Raw genomic sequence first — 12939 nt, 5'->3', positions numbered from 1 at the left:
TAACTGCAGGAATCTGATCAGTATTCTGCACAATAGAAATTTTAGACATTTGATTTCCAGCTCTACCACGTATAAGGTGTATAATCTTGGGGTTACTTACTCTCTTCATGCCTCAGTTTCCCTTATCTGTAAAACAAATATAAAAGTAACTATCTCATGGGGTTGTAGAGATTAAATGAATTAATATACAGGTAAAATGTTTAGACACATGGAATGCCATTTAAATGTCAGCTCTTATTTTTGTTGTTGTTATTTAATCTTCTCTGAAGTAATACAACAAGAATACGTTCACTGATTTGAAAACCTGGAATATGTAAATAATATCACCTGTCTTATGGATCCAAAACTGAGGGACCTGCTTGCATAGAATGAACAGAGCAAGTAGGCCTCGAGTAACATTAGGTTTTAAGGTCCCCAATATGCATTATCCTCTTAGAGACAAATATTCTGGGATGCAATCTAGTGTTTGTGTGCCAGAGGAATTAAGTTCCCTCTCTGCACCTACCAGGAGTATCAACAGTGCAGGAAACAAATGAGTAAATTATAATGTATAATGTAACTAGAGCTGCTCACAAGGTTAAATGGGCATAGAAGGAGCACACATCTACATCATACCAGAAAAAAGGTTTCCAGAAGAGATGCCTAAGGCTAATCCTGAAGGGCAAATAATATTTAACTAAATAGAGAAGTGAAGAAACAGCCCTAGATTCCATATTTACCAGTTGGAGGATTTGAGGAAAGTTACTTATTCTCTCTAAACCTCAGGTTCCTAATCTATAAAATATAATAATAGGAATGATTACTTAATGCAGGGGCCCCCAACCCCTGGGCCACAGACTGATAGCGGTCTGTGGCCTGTTAGGAACCAACAGGAGGTGAGCATCTAGCTAGTGACTGAAGCTCCATCTGTATTTACAGGTGCTCCCCAGTCACTCTCATTACCACCTGAGCTCCGCCTCCTATCAAATCTTAAATGTAAGGGTTTTAGAGAGAGGGGAAGGGAAAAAGAAAGAGAGGGAGAAAAACATTGATGTGTGAGAGAAACATTGATCAGTTGCCTCTTATACACCCCCAGTTGGAGACCTGGCCCACAACCCAGGCTTGTGCTCTGATTGGGAATGAAACTGGTGATCCTTTGGTCCACACACTGACACTCAGTCCACTGAGCTGCACCAGCTAGGGCTGTTTTGTATACTTCTGTTGCTAACCAACCCCACAGCTGCAGTGCTATTCAAGTCTTCAAATGATTACGTATCAGGAAAACTGAACTGGTCATTTTGTGTCAGTATATGAACAGATGGAACGATGGAACGGCTGCCACGACTGGACACCGTTCTGGTTTCCCTACTTGGGTCTAAGAGGTTGCTTCTGAATGTGAATCTATGTACTGTGTCATCCATAGAGAAATGCTGGCTAGCTGAAAAATGTCACCTGAACGTTAACTTTTTGTAGGATGTGATTAAAATGATCAACCACATTAAAGTACATGCCCTTAACTCACATCTGTTCATGCAGCTCTGTGAGGAGATGGACACAGAGCACACACGTCTTCTCTTATACACAGAAGAGGGATGGCTTTTTATAGGAAGATCACTGGCTAGAGTTTTTGAGTTATGAGAGCCGCTCCAGAGATTGCTTTTAGAGCAGTCACCACTGGTAGCACATTTCAGTGACACAAAATGGGTCGCAAAACTTGCTTACTTGTGTGACATATTCAACCTGCCCAACAAACTCTGTCACTAGAGGGGAGAAGAACAACTGTGATCAAGTCAGCAGATAAAGCGGCTGCACTCAAAGCCAAACTGGAATTATGGGGGTGATAAATGAACATTAGATTTTTGACATGTTTCAAACATTAAGAGATTTTTGAAAGTGACTGAGCCAGGGCCTTCTTTCTCCCAGCTGGTGCATGATCACCTACCTCAGCTTTCAAAAGAGTTTGAGCATTACTTCCCGACCACAAAAGACCCCTGAATTGGGAAGGAATGGATCTGTAACCCATTTGTGAATAGGTCAGGTGAATCAACTTTGTCCATACTAGAAGAGGATCAACTGCTTGAGATCGCAAATGATGGTGGCCTTAAAAATATGTTTGAGACTTCAAATTCTCCACACATTCTGGATTAAAGTCAAGGTGAAATATCCTGAAATTGCCACAAAAGCACTGAAAAGTCTGCCTCCATTTCCCATAGGGTTTTCTGCAGTGATGTAGGGTTTTCTGCAGTGATAGCAGTCAAAACAAGATCATGGAGCAGACTGCACATATAAGCAACACATTTCAGGTGTCGTTGTCTCCCATCACCCCCATATGGGACCTCCTAGTTGCAGGAAAACAAACTCAGGTCTCCTACTGATTCTACATGATCGTGAGTTGTATAATTATTTCATTATATATTACACTGTAATAATAATAGAAATAAAGTGCACAATAAATGTAATGTGCTTGAAACATCCCAAAACCATCCCCTGCCCACAGTCTGTGGAACAAATGTCTTCCACGAAACCAGTCCCTGGTGCCAAAAAGGTGGAAACCACTGACTTAATGGGTACGAGATGGTTTATGGAATGATAAAAAAAGTTTTAAAGCTAAAGACTGATTGTGGTTTCACGGCATATTTAGTATATTTACATACTAAATAACACTGAATTGTAGACTTTAAAATTATTAATTGTATGTTATGTGAATTTTACCTCAAATTAAAAAAAAATCTCAGAGGAAAAGCTATGTCCATACAAAGATTTGTACACAAGTATTCATAGCATAGTTTTATTTGTAGTTGTTGAAAACTGAAAACAACCCAAATGGACATCAACAAGTGAAAGGATAAACAAACTATGTTATAGCTATACAACAGATTGCTTATTCAGCAATAAAAAGAAATAAACTATTGACACATGCAACAGCACAGATAAATCTCAAAGTAATCATGCTTAGTAAAAGAAAAAAGAGCCAAGCCCAAAATAAATACATGTGAGAGCATACACTTTACAATTCCATTTATATAAAATCCTAGACAATGGAAACTATCCTATACTGACAGAAAGCTGATCAGTGGTTGCCTAGAGACCACAGACATTGAGGGACATTACAAATGAGGATAAGAAACTTCTGGGGATAATGATTATGTTCATTATCTGTACTGTGGTGATAGTTTCATGGGTGAACACCTATGTCAAAACTTAACAAATTGTGGCCCTGGCTGGTGTGGTTCAGTTGGTTGAGCATCATATCACAAAGAAGGTTGCTGGTTCAATTCCCAGTCAGGGCACATGCCTGAGCTGCGGCCAGTCCACAGCTGGGGTGTGACGAGCAGCAACCAATCGATGTTTCCCTTACACATCGATAATTTGCTCTCTCTCTAACTCCCTCCCCCTCTCTAAAAAATAAATAAAATCTTTAAAAAGAGCTTAACAAATTGTATACTTTTAATATATACAGTTTAATATCTGTCAATTATACTTCAAGTTTAAAAAAAGATGGGAAAAGAAAACTAGGGCAGCATACTTGTGCTGGTCACTCAATAACTGACAAGGTAATGATAGAAACACTTTTACTTCACCCTGTGTACAGACAGCACTTGGCAAACTTAAACACAGAGAACCAATCAAAGTAGCAGATAAATCTGAACTTTTTAAACTTAAAAATGCTTCAATTAATCTACATTATAATTTCAGGGATGCTCAATCTTCTTTTTTGATTGATCTTCAGTTGGTAGTGTTATAACCCTCCCAGTTCTGGCAAGTAATACAATTAATGTGATCTGTAAACAAACATTTAGATACACCAAGAAAGCTCCTATACCAAACTCTAACAAGGTTCTTTTTTTTTTTTGTTTTTAAGAGAGGGGAAGGAGAGGAGATAGTGAGAGAAGCTTTGATGTGTGAGAGATACATTAATCAGTTGCCTCTCCCACGCCAACAGGGGACCTGGCCTGCAACCCAGGCATGTGCCCTGCCTGGGAATCAAACCTGTGACCTTTCGGTTCGCAAGCCAGCACTCAATCCATTGAGCCACACCAGTCAGGGCTCTAATAAGTTCTTGAAAGCTAAAAAAATACCTGTGAATAGTATCTCTAGTGTGATAAAATCAACAAAAAAGACTCCTACTACTATCTATATTAATCTCCTCTTAAGAATTCCCCAGTTATAGATATCTTACCTTTTGTAAATATTTACTCAAATAAATTTAAACTATTTCAAAACATTTTATCTACACTCTAAAAAGTTAGAAAAGCCTTATGGTTAACACACTAAACGGAATTTTTTTTATTTACTTTTAGAGAGAGAAAGAGAGAGAGAGAGAGAGAGAGAGAGAAACATCAATGTGCGGTTGCTGGGGGTTATGGCCTGCAACCCAAGCATTTACCCTGGCTGGAAATCAAACTAGCGACACTTTGTTTCACAGCCCACGCTCAATCCACTGAGCTATGCCAGCCAGGGCCTGAATTTTTTTTTTTAAACCAAACATATGCCCATTGTTTTAAAGACAAACAGAAAGCATGATGTACTTGTAATGGGAGGGGGAGGGGGCGGGGACACCACCCCTCCAGGGAAATGGGGGTGGGGTTTGAGCTGCACTTGTGTGACTGGAGCCTTTGCGCCCTTGCCAATCATGGTGGCTGGAAGAGGGGAAAAGGCAAATATGGTTGACACTGGCCCTCACTGGTTGGAGAGCTGGAATCTCCCACTGGCTTTTGGCATGCATGGGATTCTGGGAAAGGACTTCTGAAATGGATCAGAAAGCAAAACGTCAGTTGGTTCTTTCCCCTCACCCAGTGGGGGGCATGTCAACAGTCACCACCAGACCTGCCAACAGTGGCCAGTGCAGGCCTGTGAGCAGAGAGGCCTGGGGCACAGACTCTGAAAGATGCCTGAAGCTGGACAGTGACTACAGCCAGCTAAACGACCTAACATTGATGATATTTTTGGGTAGGAGAAGAGGTCCCTGGAGCAACAATGAACTGAGCTGGCAGAGGGTGACAGGGTGATTTTTCTTTGGGTGTTTTAGAGGGAACGGGCTTTGAGGCAGACACTTGCCACTATTTCCAAAGGCCTTGGTGATAACAGTCAGCACTGTGAACAGATTTCTGTTCTCGTGTTATTTTCAGTTCTTGAACCTATGTAGTAGCTGTGATGACAAATATTTAAATAGCTAATTTTGATGTCATACTTTTTCTTTCCCCTTACTTTTGTTACCCAGATATTTTAGGCAGAAACTTGCCATTAAATAAAATACTCCTTTCTTTTCCACCGACTCTGTCTTTGGAGATTTGCCTGGTAGACAGTGAGTGGTAGGACACCCAACCCCCAACTGGTTGGGTTTGGTAACATATTCACTAGTGAGAAAAAGTTATGGAAATGAAGTTCAGTCAATCATAACTACTTTACATTTGTAATATTTATGCCAGCCAGGTGAGGTATGACATCATCTAACCCAAGGTACCATTGTCTCTCACTTTAAATACAGGAGCCTTTTTTATGTTTTAATTTAGCTGAACACAATCTTGATGTAGCCTCTAGGGCTCAATTTCTTCACCTGTTAAATGGGTACAATAACACTTTCAATAACACAACCATGAGGTTGTGTGAAGATTACATAAAGATACAAGTACAGCACTTAGTTGATTGCCGGGTACATAAAAAGTGCTCTATAAATACTACATATTATTACCTGAATAAATGTTCAGCCTCCATGAGTCCAGTGCTGGAATGGCATCACATATAAGAAACAAGTCTAACCTCAAAAAAAAAAAAAAAAGTAAGTTAAAAGCAATTTAAATCTCAGGAATCTCCCTAAGAAAATAAAGGGAGATCCATTTCAAAATCCATAGCAGCTTCTTAATGTCTCCTTTCCCAATTCCTTCTGCTCACAATGTTTCTCCCAACTCTATACTTGCTCCCTATATTCACCTCCACACTCAATTCACTTCTCCTTTGGCTCTTTTCCCTCTACTGAGCCTTTTCTTATAAGTAGTTCTCTGTCAACTTTCCAATAGAAATTAATCATCCAGTCTTACTACTTGATATTCTTCAGCTGCTTTTTTTTTAACCCATTATCCTTTTACACAAGTCTAGGAACTAGGCTAGCAGATCTAGAATCTCTTTTAGTTGGTGAGAAGAAAAAGTAGAGAGGCCAACAACAGAATTTTCTTCTGTGAGTATAAATAATTACTACAAACACATAATTTAATATCTCCTCACCCCAAATGCAATATTATTATTGCTCCTACAGAACTGAGGGCTGGTTGCTGCTTAATCCTCTTTAAAAACCCTGAGTGATGGGTGCTACCACTGGAACCCTTAATATGCCCAAGCCACTCAGTGTTGTTGGAAGTCCACAAAAGATCTAAGCCCCACTGTATTCTGTGCTGAAGTGAGGAGTATCCTTAACTCACCATTTTGTTTCACAACTCTAACCTGTGATCACATCACCAACAGCTGCCTTCCCAGTACCATACTAAGATTTCTATGAAAAAGGTCTTCTAGTTTCTTTCCAGCCCCTGCACTTCAGGGTTTGGGCATTAGAGAGTGTGGTAGTTTGGTTAGGGTTGGGAGGCATATCCAGACGGTACTGCCCTTCCCTTTTCACCATCAACCTTGGTCTTGAAACACTGCCTTGTACAATGATTTTTCCCCCCGCACATGCCTTGTTTTCCCCTATACAAAAAAAATTACTAGTTGCCTTTCCCCACAGCCCCTCAAACCATGCCCAGACATGTCTGGTTTTTAAGTGGGCACATTAGGTTCACACTGAGAGGCTTGCCATACCTAAAGTTCACTCCTCAACTCTGAGTCACAGAACCAAGAGCAACACAATTCAAAGCACATAGTACTTATTGTTGTTATTGTTTTTCCTTAACCTATTTGTAGTCTTACAAAAAATAAAAGTAGAACTTGTTAAATAAAATTTCAATACTTTTCTGCCACCCACCCTCCATAACCTTCATAATGGCTTGCAGGGTTTTTTTTTAATAACATGTTAGAGCTTCTTTAACTAATCCCTCTACTTCAACTCTGGGCAATCTATTATCTGTTATCCCCAGAGAAGCAAGAGGAATCTATTAAAAATGTAAATCAGATTATTTAGCTTTCTTGCTCAATGGCTTTCCATCCTCCTGGCTCTAGGCAGGGGTGTCAAACTCATTTTCACCAGGGGCCACATCAGCCTTGCAGTTGCCTTCAAAGGGCTGAATGTAATTTCAACTCCTTAACAGTCCTAAAAGTGTTTCAGCCCTTTGAAGGCAACTGCAAGGCCATTTTGGCCCCTGGTAAAAATGAGTCTGACACTCCTGGTCTAGAGTCCTACAAAATGTGGCCCCTGCCTATACTTTCTTAAAAAATTTTATTTATTGACTTGAGAGAGAGAAACAAAGAGAGAGAGAAAGAGAGAGAGAGGGAGAGAGATATGAACCTGCTGCTACACTCATTCATGCATTCACTGGTTGACTGTTGTTACGGTAGGTGCCCTGACCCAGGATGGAACCCACAACCTTGGTATGTGAAGACAACATGCTAACCAACTGGGCTACCCAGCCAGGGGCTGGGTGCCTATTTCTTTTCCTTTTTTTGTTAAAGATTTTATTTTTTCATTTTTAGAGAGAAGGGAAGGGACGGAGAAAGAGACAGATAGAAACATCAATGCGCAAGAGAAACAGATCGGTTGCCTCTCACATGTCCCCAGCCGGGGGCCTGGTCTGCAACCGAGGCATGTACCCTGACTGAAAAATGTAACTGACGACCAGTCTGCAGGATGATACCCAAACCCACTGAGCCACACCAGTCAGGGCCACCTGCCTATTCTGGAACATACTTAACCACATACTTCCCACAAGGCCTTTGTATTTTTGCTGTTCCTCTGCCCAGAACACCCCTCTCCCATTAAGGAAATAATGGGTCTGTCTCCCCTCAAGTAACAACACTACATATGTCACTACAAAGAGAGCTTTCCTAACCACCCAACCTGAAGTAACCCCTTCTCCGTTACTCTCAATCACATCACTGTAATGGGGGGGGCCCTCTCGCCTTGCAAATGGGTAAGAGGTGGGGAAGCGTCAAGGCTGGCACAAGAGCGGCAGCCACAGTGTGGGTGCCGAACCAGTGTATATTGCCCTGGCAACCAGGGTGATGATGCAGCTACTTCTGTCGCAGGGGATTCTGGGGGCAATCTTTAAAAGGGGAGCACACAGAAATGCTAGCTCGTTGTTCTCTCCTCTTTCCTGCCTGCCGGAGATGGGGGAATGCTGGATTTCCTGGGCCCCTGGCTTTGAGGACCGCGTGGTCAGGGAACATTCCCGGCACCCCTCCCCAAATGCTCTAGGGCCTGCCTGGAGTGCAGCAGGTGTTAGACCAGTGAGAGGGGAGGGGAGGGAAGGAGGCTTCGGCCGCAAGCCCCATGCCCATCCCCCACACTGCCACAGCGGCCACCAGCCTGCCACATGTATATTCTTCAAGTGGGGGCAGTCGGCAGCAGTGCCCACCATCGCTGCTGCTCTGCTCACCCCAGCCCAAGCAGGCCCTCAGACTCACCACACAAATGTGCGTGACAGGACTTAGCGGACTAGTTGTTGTCAGTGGAAGCCATAAGGCTAGGTGATGAGCCCCATACCCCTACCCTACACAGGAAGCCAGAGAAAGAAGACAGCAGCCCTGAGCAGGACATCTGAACACACTGAGCCAGAAGGGTGCCTGAAGCCAGACATCAACTTAAAATCAACTACACCACCTACCTTTCCTAAACACTAGTGACTTTTGGTGCAAGAAGAGGTTCCCAGTGCAACCTTGAACTGAGCTGGCAGAGGTAGGTGGGGTGATTGTCTCTGGGTGTCCTACAGGAAACAGGCTTTCAGGCAGAAACCTGCCATTATTTTAAACTGTATATGCTTTAAATAAAAGATGCCTTTTCCTTTCCACCAAACTCTATCTCCAGATTTTTCCCTATTGCCAGTGAGCAGTAGGACCCTACTGAACCCTATTTGGTTACATCACCACATCTTTTTTCTTCATAGCACTTATTATGCTATAGTTTTTATTTATTACTTATTTTTATCTTCTCATACAAGAATTTAAGCTCTTTGAGAGCAGAAATCTTTGTTATCTGTTTTTTTGTTAATGTCAACTTTATTTTCACAGGTGCAAAAACAAAAATCGTGATAATTGTATGATGCATTTCCCCCTAAATTTACAATGAATGTGATAAATTATATAGATGACAGATTTTCTATTTTCTATTACTTAGAACAAAAATTATTTTGATAAATATGTCAAGAGAACATAGGTTCTTAATGGATGGCTGTCTAAATATGCAAAATATACTTTTGGTTTTGACCATGGTCCTTTAAAAAAATTGTCAAACATGCATTGATATATTATAGTTTTAGGGGAAATATTATACATGGCCTTATTTTGCATTTAGGGAAGAGCCTAAGGTGAATTTCATATGGTAATGCTTTTGTCTAATCTCAAATTAGACTAGAGAACAAAGGGCAGACACTTGTGGGTTAATACTCTCAAGTAATGAAGGATATTACATGATTGACAATAAAAAAAAGAAGAAAGGAGAGCTTCATTAGAAGATGTGAGAAGTGGTTTTTAAGTATTTTTGTTTTGTTTTATTTTGTTTTGTTTTGTTTCTGCAGAGCACAGGAATTTTAAATAGCAAGTCAATCATGCTACTCTGGGTGATAAGACGACCTGAACACTTACAGGACTTATGAAGTAAGTAACTTTATTAAGGTCCTGAAGGTGAGTGTCAAGAGATGCTGGGTCAAATTCATCACAGGTAAGAAATGAATAACATACCTCAGCATTTCTGAAAGTCAGAATATATAGAAGGGAGACCTAGTGTAATAAAACCCTCACTGGATGTATGTGGAAAGAAGCAGGGGGGCCTGTTCCTTTTAAAGGACAAGGCATTCATAAAGAGGCCACTTGGAGTTTGGGGACTCCCATTTCAAGCACAGGTGACCAAGCACGTTAAGGAAATGTTAACCTGCTGTTTCTCCACTGGATTCAAGATTAGGGAGGTCTTCTCTGATCTTCTGGATAAGCTAGTTCAAAACTTAAATCATGATCACCTCATTCTCCTTTTCATTAAAGTAGATTTATCTGTTGAGGATTTCTATGAAAAGTGAGGTAAGAAATCTTGCATGTTTTCTTCATTATCTATAACATCAATGCCAAACAGTGCATGACACATAATGAGCACTGAAACAGATTTATATTTGTTTGAGGTCATTTACAAAGCTAAGCAATACCTTTAAAAATCTAACAGGTTTTAGGTTTTTAACAGTTTTTAAAAATATATATTTTATTGATTATGCTATTACAGCTGTCCCATCTTTTTCTCCCATTTATTCTCCTCTGTCCTGTACCACCCCTCCTACCAGCTTACCCACCCTTAGTTCATGTCCATGGGTTGTACATATAAATTCTTTGACTTCTACATTCCCTATACTATACTTAACCTTCCCATCTATTTTGTACCTACCATTTATGCTTCTTATTCCTTGTACCTCTTATCCTACTCTCCTCCCTCACCATCCCTGCTAATAACGCTTCATGTGATCTCCATTTCTGTAATCTCTTCTTGTTCTAGTTTTTTGCTCAGTGTGTTTTTGTCTTTGTTTTTATGTTCAGTTGTTGATAGCTGTGAGTTTGTCATTCCACTGCTCATATTTTTGATCATCTTCTGTTTCTTAGGTAAGTCCCTTCAACATTTCATATAATAAGGGCTTGGTGATAATGAACTCCTTGAACTTGACCTTATCTGGGAAGCACTTTATCTGCCCTTCCATTCTAAATGACAGCTTTGCTGGATACAGTAATCTTGGATGTAGGTTCTTGCCTTTCATGACTTGGAATACTTCTTCCCAGACCCTTCTTTCCTACAAGATTTCTTTTGAGAAATCACCTGATAGTCTGATGAGAACTCCTTTTAGGTAACTGTCTCCTTTTCTCTTGCTGCTTTTAAGATTCTCTCCTTATCTTGAATCTTGGCTAATGTAATTAAGATGTGCCTTGTTGTATGGTTCCTTGGGTCCAATGTCTTTGGCACTCGCTGAGCTTCCTGGACTTCCTGGAAGTCTATTTCTTTTGCCAGATTTGGGAACTTTTCCTTTATTACTTTTTTCAAATAAGTTTACAATTTCTTGCTCTTCCTTTTCTCCTTCTGGCACCCCATGTTTAAAGTTGTTCCGGAGGTTCATAAGTCTCTCCTCATTTTTTTGAATTCTTGTTTCTGCATTCTGTTCTGGTTGAATATTTCTTTCTTACTTCTGCTCCAAACCATTGATTTAAGTCTGGGTTTCCCTCCCTTCACTGTTGGTTCCCTGTATATTTTTCTTTATTTCACTTTGCATAGCCTCCACTTTTTCTTCTACTTTTCAATCATCTACAACCATTTCTGTGAGCATCCTGACTACCAGTGTTTTGAATTCTGCATCTGACAGCTTGGCTATCTTTTTATTGCTTAGTTCTATTTTGGGAGCTTTGGTCTGTTCTTTAATTTGGGCCATATTTTTTTTTGTTGTTTCAGTGTGCTTGTTACATGGTAAGGGGCGTAGCCTTAAGTATTTGCTGGGTGGGAAGGCAACCCAGGTTGCTGGGTTGTGGTGCTATATGTGGAGGAGAGGTCTGAGAGGGAACAATGCTGTTTGCTTGGCTCTCAGCCAGCTTTCAGTCACTTCCCCTGCTACCCACAAGCAAATTGGGCCCTTCTGGTATTGATTCCCAGGTGGGTGGCTTTGTGTACATTCTAGGACCCTGTGGGTCTCTACAATGAACTATCCTGTGAGGCTGGGAGTTTCTCCCACCACCACAACCCCCACAGGTTTTGACACCCAGAGGTTTTGAGGCTTTATTTCCCTGAGCTAGAACCTTGGGTTGTGCAGTCTGTCTTGCTCCCCAGTTGTTCCTCCCAGTTTATCCACACGTGAATGTGGGACTGCCCAGTCTACCAGCCGCCACCTTTCCCGCCCGGTCCTCAAGCCACTGCCTTGCCACGCATCCTCTCTGCCCCGGCTACCTGTCATCTGCCCTCCTACCAGTCTGAATGAACGTTTCTTCTTTAACTCCTTGGTTGTTGGACTTCCATACAGTTCAATTTTCTGGCAGTTCTTGTTATTTTGTGTTTTTAAATTTGTTGTTGTCCTTCTTTTCATTGTGTTAGGAGGCAAAGTGTATCTACCTACATCTGCGTCTTGGCCAGAAGTCCTAGTTTTTAAGAATTTATTTGTACAGCCAGTAAGATGGTCAAGCTGTCAAAATCCTGTGTTCTCCTTTTCATTCTAAGGATTTCCTTGTATTCTTAGGAAGCTCCCTTTGTCTGAAGGAAAAAAACTGCACTCAGAAAATAAGATGGCAATTGTATATGGCAACACTATTCTCTGAGTCTACAGGACCCAAATCCAATGTTCTTAGGCAGTAGCAATTCCCAAAGATCTGGCTACCAGCACTAATTGCACTGAGTACTGCCTCACAGCCCAGAACAACTATGCTAAACTGACCCAAGCTGCAAACACTTGTGAAAGAATCAGGGATAAGAGTTCTGTGAAGCACTCCAAATGCCTAAAAGATAATTTCACAGGAATACGAAGATTCAATTCAGCTATCTAACTAATAGTGCGCTGTACAAAGCCTTAATCATGACTCTGTCACCAGAAAAAGATACTTCGACCTAGCCTTCTAATCAGCTGCATTTAGCAGCAAACATCCATCTTTTTGCAATAAATGCCACCTCTGAGTACTTATTCCTATCAAATTATCATTAATTTGGGCAATAGATAAATCAGAAACCACAGTTAACAAATGTACTTGTCTTATACCAAGACAATTAATTAAACCTATTTGGAGAAACAGAATAGCCTCTAGTCACCTGGAGACAAGTTTTAAAGATTCTAACAACTCTAACACTTGAGCACACCAAAATGGCTGTGATCTGAA

General features: G+C 40.9%; 1 protein-coding gene and 1 pseudogene across 9 annotated transcripts in view; both read right to left on the bottom strand.

Moving 5' to 3' along the window:
* R3HDM2 (R3H domain containing 2) overlaps nt 1–12939 on the bottom strand; it is a 159727-nt gene that overhangs the window by 115582 nt on the left and 31206 nt on the right. For 7 of the 9 annotated variants that reach the window (XM_045829610.1, XM_045829608.1, XM_045829617.1 and 4 more), the window contains exon 1: nt 5672–5733. The gene's annotated coding sequence lies outside the window, so the exon portion shown is untranslated. Of the gene's footprint in view, nt 1–100; nt 127–5671; nt 5735–12939 lie in introns of those variants that run through there. The other 2 variants (XM_045829614.1, XM_045829611.1) reach the window with 2 other exon arrangements.
* Nucleotides 1–12939, bottom strand: part of LOC123812769 — a 68065-nt pseudogene that overhangs the window by 23933 nt on the left and 31193 nt on the right.

This window comes from Phyllostomus hastatus, unplaced genomic scaffold, assembly GCF_019186645.2.
Source record: "Phyllostomus hastatus isolate PE091 unplaced genomic scaffold, TTU_PhHast_1.1 phas_scaffold_93, whole genome shotgun sequence".
Lineage (NCBI taxonomy): Eukaryota > Metazoa > Chordata > Mammalia > Chiroptera > Phyllostomidae > Phyllostomus > Phyllostomus hastatus.
The sequence above is the reverse complement of the archived record's forward strand: the minus strand, read 5'-3'. Positions and strand labels throughout refer to the sequence as shown.